This window comes from Ranitomeya variabilis, chromosome 2 (assembly GCF_051348905.1).
Source record: "Ranitomeya variabilis isolate aRanVar5 chromosome 2, aRanVar5.hap1, whole genome shotgun sequence".
NCBI lineage: Eukaryota > Metazoa > Chordata > Amphibia > Anura > Dendrobatidae > Ranitomeya > Ranitomeya variabilis.
The window spans coordinates 47,406,905-47,423,014 of record NC_135233.1 but is presented as its reverse complement, the minus strand read 5'-3'; the positions used below and the strand labels follow the sequence as shown (position 1 = coordinate 47,423,014).

The window sequence follows — 16,110 nt, the reverse complement described above, 5'->3', positions numbered from 1 at the left end:
ACGCTATGTCCCCTGAATATACAGTGGGGAAAAAAAGTATTTAGTCAGCCACCAATTGTGCAAGTTCCCCCACTTAAAAAGATGAGAGGCCTGTAATCATAGGTAGACCACAACTACGAGAGTCAAAATTGAGAAAACAAATCCAGAAAATCACCATGTCTGATTTGGCAAGATTTATTTTTCGAATTATGGTGGAAAATAAGTATTTGGTCATTAAAAAAAAGTTAATCTCAATATTTTGTTATATATCCTTTGTTGGAAATGGCAGAAGTCAAATGTTTTCTGTAAGTCTTCACAAGGTTTGCACACACTGTTGGTGGCATGTCTGCCCATTCCTTCATGCAGATCTCTAGAGCAGTGATGTTTTGGGCCTGTCGCTGGGACTTTCAACTCCCTACAAAAGTTTTCTATGGGGTTGAGATCTGGAGACTGACTAGGCCACTCCATAACATTCATATGCTTCTTACGAAGCCACTCCTTCGCTGCCCTGGTGGTGTGCTTGGGAACACTATCATGCTGAAAGACCCATCCCCGTTTCATCTTCAATGCCCTTGCTGATGGAAGGAGGTTTGCACTCAAAATCTCACGATACATGGCCCCACTCATTCTTTCATGTACACAGATCAGTCGTCCTGGTCCCTTTTTACAGAGAAACAGCCCCAAAGCATGATGTTGCCACCCCTATGCTTTGCAGAAGGTATAGTATTTTTTGGAGGCAACTCAGCATTCTGTCTCCTCCAAACACTACTAGTTTTGTTTCTACCAAACAGTTCTACTTTGACTTCATCAGACCATATGAAATTCTCCCAATACTCTTCTGGATAATCCAAATTCTCTCTAGCAAACTTCATACTGGCCCGGATATGTACTGGCTTAAGCAGGGGGACACATCTGGCACTGCAGGATCTGAGTCCCTGGTGGCGTAGTGTGTTACTGATGGTAATCTTTGTTACGATGTTCCAGCTCTATGCAGATCATTCACTAGGTCCCCTTGTGTGGTTCTGGGATCTTTGCTCATCATTCTTGTGATCATTTTGACCCCACGGGGTGAGATCTTGCGTGGAGCCCCAGATCGAGAAGATTATCAGTGGTCTTGTATGTCTTTCATTTTCTTATTATTGCTCCCACAGTTGATTTCCTCACACCAAGCTGCTTGCATTTTGCAGATTCAGTCTTCCAAGCCTGGTGCAGGGCTACAATTTTGTTTCTGGTGTCCTTTGACGTCTCTTTGGTCTTCACCATACTGGAGTTTGGAGTGTGACTGTTTGAGGTTGCGGACAGGTGTCTTTTATACTGATAACAAGTTCATACAGGTGCCATTACTACAGGTAATGAGTGGAGGACAGAGGAGCCTCTTGAAGAAGAAGTTACAGGTCTGTGAGAGCCAGAAATCTTGCATGTTTGTAGGTGGCCAAATACTTATTTTCCGCCATAATTTGAAAAATAAATCTTACCAAATCAGACAATGTGATTTTCTGGATTTGTTTTCTCATTTTGACTCTCATAATTGTGGTCTACCTATGATGTCAGTTACAGGCCTCTCTCATCTTTTTAAGTGGGAGAACTTGCACAATTGGTAGCTGACTAAATACTTTTTTCCCCACTGTAAATTACATACACTGTGCCCTGGGAATATATAAGGTTACACTATAACCCTCATATTGATAAAATACACTACGCCCCTGAATGTAAACTATGCAATGATCATTGAATTAAAAAAATACACTTTGTTCACTGAATACAAAAACATATACATGGTGATCCCTAAATATATGAATAAATATAAACTGAATATAAACCTGTATTGTTACATACTGTGCCCCCTGGATTAAACAAAAACAACTCTTTTTACATAGGAAGCTCCATTCTCATGCTGAACAACAAAGTGGAGCAATGTCCTCATCATCGTCATCTAACAAAAGAAGTAAGGAAACCAAATACGGATTTTTTCAGCTCTGCTGCTTTATTCTTTGTGATAAAAAGACACAGAGGCAATTGGATAAATTATTGATATTGCAGGAAGCCATGGATGACTTCCTTCCTAGCACATGTGCTTCTCTCCTGCTGCCATTTTTAACCAGAATGTTTGCAACACCCCAGATACGACTTACACAGCTCTTCAGGGGCGGTACTAGAGACACTGAATCCTTCCTTCTCAAGGAGAGCTAATTTGCATACCTTTTCCCCCAAGGAGCATTGCCTGTGAGACTCCCTACACCAGCTGAAACTTCACAAGGATTGTCAGGACACCCAGGGTTTACTCTCTCGACATGAAGCATTTTGGCATGGGGTTCTCTATATGTGAAAACCTGTTTATCTCTCTGAATTATATTTTTTACCTAACCGACAAGGCAAGATTCTTGATTCTAATTTTGGCTATCCACACAATTTTTACCTCTCTTGTGACAGATAAGGACTTCATTGTTTGAAATATTTCTGGAAATGAAGGAGGGTCAAAATTTTCAAAAATGTTAAAAGAGATTTTTTGCATTTCTGCTCCTAATATGATACTACAAAAATGTCCTCCTTTACAAAATGGTCACTTTGATATGCAACACATGTAGTTTTGAGTATTTGGGGTGTGGTTAGAGTTGTAGCGTGAGTTGGTGGCTTTTTATTTTATGTCACCCAAATGTTATTTAGCAAAAGCCCGAAGCAATATCCAGAGACAGAAAGACTCAGTCCTGAAGTATCACATTGAAATGTACCATTGTTCATTAATTTGATAGGACTACCAGTAATTTCCCACCCGCAATGTCCAGTCCAGCCATTAAGGGCTTACAACAACCAAATCCCAGACATAATGTCTCATCAGAAAAAAAACCCTTTAAGAAATATTAGGTGCGAATGTGCAATGTCTGAATCATATCCAGCAGTATTTATACAATGCAGTAATATTTTATTACATACTATCATGCCTTCTATATCTCTTCTGTACTTTGGAATTTAATGCATGGCTTTAGATAAGGGGAATTTAGAACTTGGGCCGGGCTTAAATAAATAGGTGTAGTTATAGAGGATAAATATTGTAAAACATTAATGTGTGTATATTATAGTATTGCACCGGTAACAGACTATTACTAACACTCTAGGTGCAGCAGACATAGTGAAAGAATTTATTAGTGACAGCCATTAATCTAAAAATCAGTAAGAAACGTGAACAAAATAATATTTACATCTGTCATTCTGCAGCCAAAATGCATCAAGAGGAAAGATGGACTAATAATGTCCAATCTTAAAGGAGTTGTCCAATAGTTTGATAGGGTTGGCCAACTTTTGGATAGGTTATCAATTTTAGATCGACCGAGGTCCAACATCCGTCACCCAAACCGATTAGGTGTTATCAGCTCCGGTGGTGGCCGGATGTAACCGGCATATGGAGCTCGAACATCACTGTTCTGTACACTGTTTTTTGAGGGGTTTCCCATGTATTGCATTCAGGAACTGAGTTGCAGAACCTAGGACTAGCCACTGCATAGTGTACAGAGCCATGTTGTTCCAATTGTGTTCAATGTTCTCATCCAGCGGCCGCAGGAGCTACACTGTTGTTGAGGAACCAGGTTTCGGACCACAACTGATCTAAGGATCGGTCATCAATATCTTAATAATAGACAACTGTTTTAGGTTACCCAAACCCTATTGTTTTAATTGGGAGCAGCCAAGAATTTAAATAGGTTACTACATAACTACGCAATTGATAGTCTATCCTTAGGATAAGCCATTAAAGAGACACTTTCATAATTTCTTAAGTATAATTACCCTATCTGGTGCCCTCCATGTGCCTCCTCTGCTCAGAGATCAGTGCTCTGTTCTTCCTTTTACCAAGATGGCCACCACAGTGGTATGGAGAGTGTAGTGGGAAGACTAAACCACTACTTCCCTGCTTTTCATGTGCTGTGGGATTGGTAAGCCAGGGAAGGTCTGGTTAAGCTCTACCACTGCACCCACTATGATAAATTGGATAGGTAGTCTGCATGCAGGATTAAAGGTATAGCAATGTAAGCATAGGAGGCTGTGGGAGGAAAGCGAATGTAGGGAGCTAGGTAAGATGACATGAGAAAAGTATAGCTATTTTTCAGTTCCAGGATGGAAGGTTGCTTTAGCATTAGAGTGGGGGGCTTGACTCCTGGCACCACTGCAAATTAATAAAATTGAAGTGGCAGTGAGCTATGCATCTCTGTAATTGTTACTAACTTCAATGCCATACTTTTCGGCAGTGCCTGGTTCCAGGCCCAGCGAGCAATCAGCTGATGTTTGGGGGTGCTGGGAATCCAGACCTCACAAATCTAATATTGATGAATTGTTATAGGGGAATTCTATTAACCTTTTACTCTTGGTCTTGGATAACTGCTGTAAGGGGTTTTTCTGGCTTAGAAGACTTATTTTAACTGCTCTATTTGGGAATTTTGAGTTAATTGATGAGTGTCGGCCATTATGGAGACAAGTTGTTCCAGTTCTGTATAATGCTAACATACACCCACTGCGGGAACTGCAAACAGCTGAACAGTGGGGGTGTTTGATGTTAGACCCCCACTCACCTGATATTGATAACCTATCTTAAGAATCAGGGAGTGACACTGCTGTCACTCACCCTGCTTCTATCACCGCCCCCTAATGACATCTTGTTTCAGTCTTGAGGTGGGACAGAAGCTACAATGACAGAAGTGTGGTGGCAGCAAAAGAAGCTGTGGTCATTTCTCCCTGCCTCCATTACAATGGCTGATTTGGCATGTCATCAAGGAATGGTTGAGACAGAAGCTGTGGTAAGTGACTGCAGCATTGCCCCTTGATGACGTCCTTTTTCAAGGGGGTGATAGAAACTGTACAGTGACTGCAGGGCCATCCTCCTGTGATGTCATTTTTGAGACTCCCCTCTCAAATTAAAGTAATAAAACAGATATAGGGATTAGTTGTATAGGGAGAATGGTAGGGAATTTTAAAATAAAGCAAATTACAAATTTGAGATTATGGATGGGTGTCCACTGTCTAGAACTTTCTTTTAACAGAATGTAGAAAGAGGGACTCCAAAGAGTGCGTGCCCGCAAAGCTAAATATTAGCAAAGAGATCATTGGAGAAAAAAAATAATACAAGAAAATATACAGTATATAATTTAAAAAAGCATTGTCCAAAGTGGACAATTCCGATAGGAATTAATTGTTAATTTGATTGGGGGCAAACGAGGATTGCTTGATGTTAGACTAGGGTCACACAACCAATTTACTCTCATCTGAGAAAATTTGGCCGATCACTGTTCTACATATTTTCAAAAGTTGTCAGGTTCAGCTATGAAAGGAGCCATTTCTTAATGATTTTGACCTCCTGAATTCAAATCTGACAATGCAAATTTTTCAGTTGGCTCTTGTTTTTATAATATCAAATAGTTTTCCTTTTACTGCTACATATAATTAATGCATACAATTTTCAGTACTTTGAAACATTATTATTTTTGCAAATATAAAAAGGCAGAATATTTTTTATGCCAATTTTCTGATATTTATTTAGAGCAAATTTAGCAACAATTCAAATAACTAAAGCAATCACTAGGTGGTCCTCATTCAGTGACAACTCATTTTTGCTTGTCTCTTGTCCTCCTGCATCAGATCGTCTCTTACAATTGTCCAGCAGTGATCTACGAGCATTGATGAATTCCATTTTCATTGATATCTCCATAGTTGCAATATCCTGGTGAAATCTCTCACAGTACTCGTTGTTCAATGCTCCGCATGCAGTTTGGTAGAACAAGGTCTAGAAGCTAATGTAAGAAATTAATCTTTAAGGACATCTTACAGCCAAGATCCTTGCATGTTTTGAGATTTTCCACCAACTCTTAGTAGTTATCTGCTCTTGAGTTTCCCAAAAAATGAGTTACCACTAATGCTAATGCTACCAATGCAGTCCTTCACTTGCCCTGCAACAAACGGAGAAACTCCTCATCTTGAAGAAGCTTAGGAATCTGAGGTTTGCGTCACTCAACCTTGGAAATTTATCAATGAGATACTTGAATGCTTTTGCATTTTTATCCATTTCCTTTACAAAGTTCTTCATTAGGCCCAACTTGATATGCAATGGTGGTAACACAATCTTATGTGGGTTAACAAGTGCTGGATGCAGGACATTTTTAGTCCCTAGCTGAAGTGAATGTTGGAGAGGTTAGTTTCTTCTAGTGTAGTGATATTCTCTTGTGCGACTATCCCACTCACACAGAAAGCAGCAGCACTTTGTCTATCCTCCCTGGAGACTACGTAAGAAGGTAACCACCTTTATGCCACCACAGGGGGCCACAAATTTTGGTTATAGTTAAGTTAGTTCAGGCATCTCAACAGTTGTTTCATGTTGTCATAGGTTTCTTTCATGTGGACGGACGGCATAACCAACTGGAATTGAAGGTAGCACATTGCCATTATGCAGAAAGATGGCTTGGTCACCCTAAGATGATAGAATACTGAAGGCTCAATAGACTAAATAGATGATGTAATAGACGAGCTACTAACAATGCAATAATGATGGCAAAATAATAAAGACAGTTTTTCTATAGGCCTGCATAAAGGGTATCATAAGTAATTACAACCTCCTCTGGATCTTAAAATGTTGAGCCAATAAGCAAATATAAGCATCATATTTGTTTAGAGCCCCACAACATTAGTTTAGTTCAACTGTTTTCATCTCTGAATCAATTTAGTTGTAGAACAGTGTTATGCTACTCACACTCTGATCAAACTCTGATGAGAGTGTGATTCGATTTTATTGGATGCGAATAAGGAAAAATAAAACAATTCTCCATCTTCTCAGTTTGTGAAAATTGGACCGCACTTGGATGTCATCTGAGTTTGGTCCAATTTTTTGGACGGACCCATAAACATGAATGCCTGAGTGCGATCCATAATCAGATGGAATGCGCGCATGCTGCGATTTTTCTGCGATTTTTCGCGCATGCTGCCCCATAGAATAAAATGGTGGAGGATGGACAGCGCTCATCCGATTCTTGCGATCTTCTGCACGAGCCCTAAGAGTGTTGTTCCCAACAAGCCTGAAAGTCTTTCTCCATTTCTGTAGACCGTCCAGATGAATTTCTATGCTCTTGCAGGAATTGGTGATGGTGGCTGCAGATGGAATGGTCTGCCGCTCCTCATGATAGAAGGAAAAAATTCTGCATGTGTTGAGCAATCTGATATCGTGTGTAAAAGGCTCAAATATCTCAAGTTGCAAAGCTTTACATTAATACATAGGAGCGCAGCAATAATCAGATGTCATCCTGGCACCTGCTATATCTCTAGTCTCTGTACTTTGGAAAAGTTCCAGAAAACGAAGTGTGGGAGCGGTATTATTATCAGAGAAGTCTTAATGCACTCGTCTTGCCATGTCAGACTTTTGATCATATAAACTTTCAGATTATTTTTCTTAGAAATGTTCTCGTCCTGTCTCCTCCTAAGCCGTTCACACCTTCTTTGAGTTATTTGAGACACACTGGTTGTTCCGGGATCCATTGCCTAATGGTCACGGATTCGCACATACGGTTGTCAGGTAGCGCATTTTATAGGAGCGCAAACCACTCAGCTCAAACATGAATTGGCACAGACTGAACATCTTCCATCGCTGCCGGCATAGCACTCATTCAGAACAAAACACAATCACAAGGAAGGAAAACAGAACCCAGGACCCAGGAGGGGAAATTATTCCAAATTCCGAACTCTGTGCTGTAACAGCATTAACACCTATATAAATCAACCTTGATGATCTGATCTGTTTCTTATCTTTTCTCTTATCTATGCAGAATATGTTAGGGGTATATAAGCAAATTGAAAAATAATAGTCAAAAGTACAGTATGGTCAGATGGCAAAAGTGTTTTCAATCTGTTAGCTGTTTTTTATCTTGTTGTCTATGGCCAACTTTTGGGAAACAGTATAAAGGTGCATTATACATAATATAATGTGATCTCCACGACCAGCTTTGGATGGGCATTTGTACTGCTCATGGTATAGTCTTTCTACTTTCTGGCTCATTATACCATCAGAAGATTCTCTCATTGGCCGTTTTCACCTCTTTGTACATGAGATATACACAATAGTTTAGAATATTAGTTTAAAGAGGTTGTCCTGTCAAAACCGATAAGTCTGCCGCCACTCTTTGTTACTGCAGAGAGCACTGTGGGGATTCGACGGTTTCAGATTCTATTGTGAACAGGCTGCGCCCTAACACGGACAGCCAGTGAGCGTGTCTAACTATAGGGCACTGCCTCGTTCATTACAAGTGTATGGAGAATGAGGCTATGCCCACTGGCTTGCTTTCCCTGTCCCCTACACTCAGTTCATCATTTGCTGTCCTCTCTCTCCCACCCTCAATTCATCATTTGCTTTCTCCCGTCACCCACCCTCAATTCATCATTTGTGGTCCCCCACTGTTCAGTTCATCATTTGCTCTAAACCCCCACCCTCAATTCATAGTTTGCTCTCACCACCCCCACCTTCAATTCATCATTTGCTGCCCCCCACCCCAATTCATCATTTTTTCTTCCTGTTCTGTGCAGAGGACATTTCAGCAATTTCATTATCATCACAGACAGGCTTATAATGACAAGGAAACATCTCTATATCCAGTAGATAACATAAGAACCACCATTCAGAATAGTTTTTTAAAGCTCACCCCACCCACTCGCTTCACAATGTCTGATGCCACCTCTACATAGACCAGACCCCCTGAGGAAGCAACATACTGCATATGCGAAACGCGCAATGGAGACTCTTTTTGTGTGGTGACTCTGCAGTTAGCATTATTGCCATTGGTAGGAGCTATTTGTCCACATACCTGTAATTTGATACTTTCATGTTTGCATTTGTATTTATGATCACATATAATTAAAAAACCCCTTATGCACTCATATTTTGATTGATTGCTGCTAATGTGCATATACTGTCTTGTTACTCATGTATTGTTTTGTCTGTCTTTACACATTTTTCTTATTTAAAACATTGAATAATATGTATAATACAATAAATAAGTAATTTTATTATCCCAAGCTCCTTTTTTTTTCTCCTTTTTGTAATCACCTCTATATAAAGTAGTTAACACAGGATCAGCCCTTCACAATAGCTGATTTTACACCTCCCCCGTCTCCCTTCACTATGAGCTTTGCCAAGATTCGACCCCGCTCAGATGGTAAACTCATAAGGCTTCTATTAAAATGGTAGCATCTGGGTCAGTCTATTGCAGCTAATGTGCAGGTTCAGCAAGTTGAAGCCATAAATTAGGCCTTCTGGCCAATGTGAAAAAGAGTTTTTTCTTTAAATATAGATAGTAGTGATGCAAAAAAAAAATCATTTTTTAAAACATATACATTTAAAATAGAAATAATTTGATTAAAACTATAGTTCAATATATTTTCTGATGACACATTCCACCAAAAAGAAAAATTAATTTGTATATTTTTTTCCCAGGAATCATTGTTTGTAAGACTTCCTACACCAGCTGGATCTCCAGAAGAAAAAGGAAGTTCGGGCAAAAATTTTATGTGAATTAAAGGTTTCATTTTCTTTATTATTTATTTTTTTGTATATCCCATCAGCAGACTTGAGGTTTTTCTGGTAAGATCGTTTTACTGAAAGTACTATATCCTTAGTATACAACAGCAGAGCACATTACTTAGAAGGACTTTTGCTTACAGGAAATAATCAGGACATCAGATATGTGAGTAACTTGGTTCATTTTTCATCAGTCTCTGATAATATTTTTGCTTGACAAGAAGTTAAACAGGAAAAAAAAAAGAGACCACAAACCTAAAACGATACTACTGTTCAATTCAACGAGAACATGTAGGGCGTAAGACAACGAGGAAAAAAAACATGATTGTGCCACTACTGTAGATAGATTACTTCTGAATGGAAACCAAAACTAAGCTTCTCAACCTCTGTTATTGTCAGTATCATTTCCAAGCTTCTAATTATTTTGGCAGATTTTGCTTTCTGGTTACTGGTAAGTGGAAGTCTAGCTCGTGGACTCCTCGTATAATACAGAAAGTGCCATTTCTAATACTGATATCTTCTTATGTGGAAATACGGCCTCTTAGAAATTAATGCCCTGGTGCTAATATGCAAAAAAGCCAATAGTGCAAAATTTGCTGGAAAAGTCCTTTTGTTTTCAGCTACAATCACAGAAAGTTCGTTCCCATCTTGGTCTAGAAAAGGGGTTGTGTTTTTCTAAACCTCTTCTGAAAAATAGGTGTTTTTTTTGTGGGCTGGGCTTGTTTATAGGAGGATTGGAGGCATTTCTTGGTAGATTAGGGGTGTGCTTGGGGGTAGGGCTTAAAAGATAATTATTAGGGATGATTGAATCTACCAAAGTTCAAATTTGTCAGATCATTCGGATTTTACAGCTAGTCTATTCTCTGTGAGTGGCATGGCTTTTGTTATGCTCTAGAGTCTCTCCAGATCACAGAGCAGAAGCAATAAAAGATGTAGAAAAAAAAACCCCAAACAAAACAACTGGTACCTCGTCCTTCTCGTCATGCTCTGAAACCATGAGCCTCTTGAGCTAGACCAAGACTGCCATCTGTGACCAGGACCAGAACGTATTTGTGCATATGTGTCATAAGGTCATTGGAGTTGTTAGAATTTATATTAACATGCAATCGTTTTGTTTTCAAGGATAGGTTTTACTTACAGAGACAAAGCACCGCGATGGGAACGGCGTGTGGTCCATCATATGCAAATCGGTTTCTCAGACCTTGTGGATTACTATATTTACGCTGTTTTATTAATTTGGCAGGACCCTCAATCTTAATTGATTCAATTCATGCAGACTCTCAATCGAAGTTCTTTCAATCTTAAGTTCACTCATAAGTGGCATAAATCTAAAATTGACTTTTTGATATACAATTGCGTATTGAGGAGATGGATTGATACAAACTGACTTATGTTGTAAAGAAACAGTAGTTAATTCTCTGCTGAATGCTTCCTCTGCAAACATTTATCCAGTCATCAAGGCCATCCTGGTTGGATAGTTCCCGAGAACTCAACGCATTTGATCCACCAATGAGAGGCTTTAACAACAATCTGCTGTCCTTAAAGATTAATTTAGATCCAGAGGATATAGTGGCAGGAGCATCAGAAATGGCTATGGGACAGCTAAAGCCAGATCAAGGGATGATCTTTTGATGCACTCTAAAAAAATTAACATACAACAGCCTCCAGACTTGCTTTGTATTCACGTCTGATTGATATTGAAACAGGATGCGTAAAATATTGATGAATCATTGCCACAAACTCCTAGAATTACACCTAGAAGAAGTAGGAATGTAAAAGACCTATTGCTAAGAAGCCATTATGTGGCAAAAGTTAGTGCACCTTTCCATACCACAGGACGTAGATGCAGCTACTTCCCTTGCAGTAATTGTGTGGCATTCAAATATTCTGAGATCCACTTCATTTTGGTCATCTAATGGCTAAATACTATCAGATCACTTACTTCATTTCATGTGATACCACACATGTGGCGTATTACGCCACCTGTTTGTGTTCAAAAATTTACATTGGCCTAAAGTCGTGTGAATTAAAAATCCGGACTCATATACACGTCAGGGACATTTTGACGGCCAAAGAGACATCAGTTCTGTCAGTTTTAAGAAGTCTCCCAAAACACTATAAGGTTCACCATGATTGAGACTCATGAGGCCTTAAAATAAGAGGTATAGAGAAGATCCATTGTGGCATTAGGGGAGTTGGACAATGAGAAACAAATTCTTGTCCAACGAGAATGCGGATGGATAGTGACATTGAATATGATGTCACCTATGGACTTGTAGGAAAAATTAAGATTTGTTCCTTCCTGTTATGTATTATTCAGTCCATACATTTTTATATTCTCCTAAATGAGTCTGATTCTTATTGTTTATATCTCCTTGCAATTTGGTGTTTTAATTTATTTTATGTTTTTCTTGCTTTTAGCATACATCTACATGCCTATAGATGATCTTATTGGTCCTGGACAAATATCTTTATTCCAGTAGCTGAGTTTCTATCCGTATGGGCGGCCTCATTTCCATGTCATGTGTGTGGTCTACATCTCCAAATGTAGCTTGAAACCTTCTGGATTGGTCTCTACATCTCCTGTGTATGGGTGACCTTCATTACTATGGACTACAATTTCCATGATCAGGATGGATTGAGGAGGGCATGGTAGTTTTTTCCATTTAGGGTGCCCTTGGTGGGGGAATGTTCCTGTGAGGGGGCTGGGAATTGGAGATGCGAGGTGGTCTACATAAAAGAGCACATGATGTATACAATATATGGGATGTATTGTATCCTCTTATATATAATGTATGTGTTATTGTTCTCTTTTTATCTTGAACATTTTGCTTTCACTTTATATAATATTAACTTTCCATTAAATTTGTATTATCATTTTTTTCATTTTGTACATGTTTTTATTTACCTGTATTTAATTTAATGTATTAATTCCTTTTTTTCCGCACATCTGCACTTTATATTCATTAATTACACAAAGGTGCTTTATTGTTTACGCATGGGTGGCTCCAATTCTTTTCCTGCACTTTACTCTTCTGGTTTTCCTGCCTTTGTCACCCATCATTTCTTCCCAACCCTCTTTTCCAGCACACTGTCAGCTATGGCCGATCCTGTCTGGACTCCAAAAAAGGGCACTCACACGTCACTGATGTCAAAGGGTCATGATCTATCAAACTTGCACGTGACACAATGATGACTTCGGGTGGACATACAAGAATGACATAGACAGCGGTGCTCATGCACCACTCAATTGGCCTCATTTTTGCAAATATATAAACCCTGGCAGGACAGCATAGATAACATCTACCCTTGTGAAAGGAAAAACGCGCGTCGAGGAAGTATGGAAGGCAGCATTTTCATATACCATGGGTTAGCAGTGCATTATGCATTTGATTTTTACATTTTCTCTGACTGGTGCATGGTAACGGGAACTCTATGATGAATTGCAATTATTTTGCTTTACACTATTCCCATAAACTCTTTGCATATGTATCATTGTCCTTGTACCCGTTTTCAATGTAACTTATACCTCCCCAAAAGGTGTCACTGCTTATTGAGTCTATAAACATTCTTTTGGTGGTGTGTGGCTACACCAGCAGTATTTTTGGTCCAATAGTTTCTGAGCTCCACCTAGCGGTGGTTGAACATGTCACAGATTTTTGACATGTGCAACCTCCAATCAAACACTCTGCAAGAAAACAACATTGTCTAAGGCCGGTTTCACGTTAGTGTTTTGAGGAGCTGCGGAGGGCTGCGGACTTCCCCTGTGAAGCCCCGTCCTCGGCCGCACCTCTGCCTCTAGCTCCGCCTACTTCTGCATGCGGCCTGCATGCGGCCTCCGTACCTATCTTTAACATTAGGTATGCAGGTCATGCCGCTGTATGCGGATGCTTCCGCATGCGCCGTTTTGACGATGCGGCGACCAGCGTAGGACGCAGCTTGTAGCAATTTATTTTTTTCTCCGCATCATCAAAACGACGCATGCTGAAGCATCCGCATACAGCGGCATGACCTGCGTACCTAATGTTAAAGATAGGTACGCAGGCCGCATGCAGAAGTAGGCGGAGCTAGTGGCGGAAGTGCGGCCGAGGGCGGGGCTTCACGGAGGAAGTCCGCAGCCCTCCGCAGCTCCTCAAAACGCTAGTGTGAAACTAGCCTTAGAATGCGAACACAAACTTATGCTTTCTATAGAATCTATTCTCTGCTCTGAGTCCATGTTCAGGCAGAAGCTGCGTGTTCCTGTTGCTTGAGTAGCACACTTCTCCGGCTTCTTTTGCGTTATTAATGGATACCAGACGTGCAAACAAATTAAAAAAAAACTGCTGAAAGTTTAGTTAACTAAGAGAGTAACTAAACTTTTTGTTTTATTTTATCCTGCATGGAAAGTTACAACATTTTGCAAATCCTTTAGTTAATGAATTTGCATTGATTCCTGTAAAAAAAATAGCATTAGACTGCCTTCCAAACCCTTGTTTTCCCCAGTCTATTTGCCAGCACTGATATCAGACCATACTTATTTGGAGTGCAGATGATGGCAGTGATGGGTCAGTCGCTGTCTCCTCTGCTGATCCGAACAATGTCCTGCAGCAGATTCTTCCCAGAGTTAGTAAGAAACAGGAGCTGGACTGACCTTTTTCACTGCCATCATCTGTACTCCAAATGAGTAGGTTCAGATATCAATGCAGCTAAATGCAGGCAAACAGTTGGAAGAATAGCAGGGGTTTGGAAATCATTCACATGCCATTTTTTTTACTGGAATGAATACAAACTCTTTTAATAAAATGATTTGCAAAGTTTCATAACTTTTCATGCTGAATAAAATTATTTATAAAAAAAAAAGTAAAGTTTAGTTACTCCTTAGGCTGGGTTCACGTTACGTTTATTAAGCAGTCCGTTGGACGGACTGTATTACACTGCGGCATAACACGGTGTAACGCAGTCAGTTAGCACTACCATTAAGCACTATTTCGGGCACATCGCTAGCGCATGCCCACAATGGGCGTGCGCTAGCGATGTGCCGTCATTGAGTGCCTGACCCTCGGACGCGGGCTGCAGCGTCTCGGTGTCCGTCACCGTTAGCGCAGATAGAGCATCTGCTAGCTCTATCTGTGCTAGCGCGATGGCATGTCGGCACTTGCGTTAACGCAGCCCGTTTAACGCATGTGTTGAACGGGCTGCTTTAACGCAATGTGAAACTAGCCTTAGGGTACCGAATGGCTTACTCATACTGCAGCTGCTTACCGGATTTGTACACAGCAATATTCATAACCTATACTTTCTAAAGTGGTTTCTATGAGAAATGCTATTTTTTTCCCTCCCTTTAGCATCTTCAGTGCATGCAGGGCTCCTTGTGCTTCCTCTAAACAACTAATGTGACAGAAGACATCTGAGGAGGCGATATTAACCGTACAGCAGATAAATAGGTTGTGGTCACAGAAGGAGAAAACTTATTCTCGTTACGCAGCGAATATTCTCATTTGCATACTTGCCCATAACTAATGGTTGGTAAGCTGAAAAAAATGCATTCTGGGAAATTTGTGGCAACATATGTCAGACATGTGTAACTAATCACATGTTTAGAAAAACACAAAGTTTGTGAAATACATAAGACGAAATGACCTATTTTGCAAAATTAACTCTTGTAGTATTATGTTTAAAAGGAATCTGTCACCAGGTTTTCACTACCTCATCTGACAGTAGCATAATGTAGGAAAAGGAACCCCGATTCCATTGATGTATCACTTAGTTTACTAGGTGCGGTGGTTCTGACACATGTAACAGCGCTCAGAAAGCTGTCCTCACCCATACCAGGCTATCCATGTACATTGTCTATTGACAGTGAGCTGCTTATCGCAGGAGGGCGCGTGGTCAGACCAGGGTTCACGTGAGCTAGACATTACAAGTAGCTTCTCATTTGCTGTCAGGATCTGATCTTGCTCAGCCCTTATTCACATTGTTGTCACTGACCATCCGAATTTGGATACACCTTAACACTCGTGAGATGGCTTTTACTCTTTTTTTTTTTAATCAAAAACTGTGTCAACGAAGTGCCTTATTTATTTATATGCACTATTGCTTTTACTCATTTACTTACAGCAGGGTAAATGTTCATTTTGTTTCCTGACCAACTTGAACAATACCTGACCAACTCAATGGTCGACCAATGTGTGAAAGTTAACAATGCCAGGCCTACAAAATGCCCTACCAATTTTTTAAAGTAAATAATACCTGACCAATTCAAATCCCCCCACTCTTTTTACACTTCCAATTGTGTATTTATTCTTGAACTCGTATTAACTTTTTTGTTCAGAATAGTCAGTATTTTTTCAAACATAAAAAACTTTTTACACTAAATAATTTGATCAAATTGCCCTTTTTTCAAAAAATGCTTTATAGTTTCACATATGTCTTGCATTGGTGACCTAACACCTTGTTTTGTTCATGCTTGCATGGGGAAGCAAAACTTTTTTTTATTATTTTTCATGGAAGCTTATCCAGCATTCTTAGGCCTCCTAGGCGAGTGCCAATAAATGATTATGAAAAGTTCAGAAACTTTTTACTTCTTGGGTCATGTGTAGAGCATTCAGTTTTTT

At 39.8% G+C, this 16,110-nt stretch overlaps 1 long non-coding RNA gene across 2 annotated transcripts; it reads left to right on the top strand.

The window, feature by feature from the left end:
* The first annotated feature begins 4,651 nt into the window (after window positions 1-4,651).
* On the top strand, window positions 4,652-12,370 carry LOC143809074 (uncharacterized). Of its 2 annotated transcripts, none has more exons than XR_013222058.1 (3): window positions 4,652-4,763; window positions 9,434-9,488; window positions 11,939-12,370. It is a non-coding gene; the product is annotated as an uncharacterized LOC143809074 (long non-coding RNA). The 2 variants fall into 2 exon arrangements; XR_013222059.1 differs by having other exon boundaries at window positions 9,434-9,518.
* The last annotated feature ends 3,740 nt before the right edge of the window (window positions 12,371-16,110 follow it).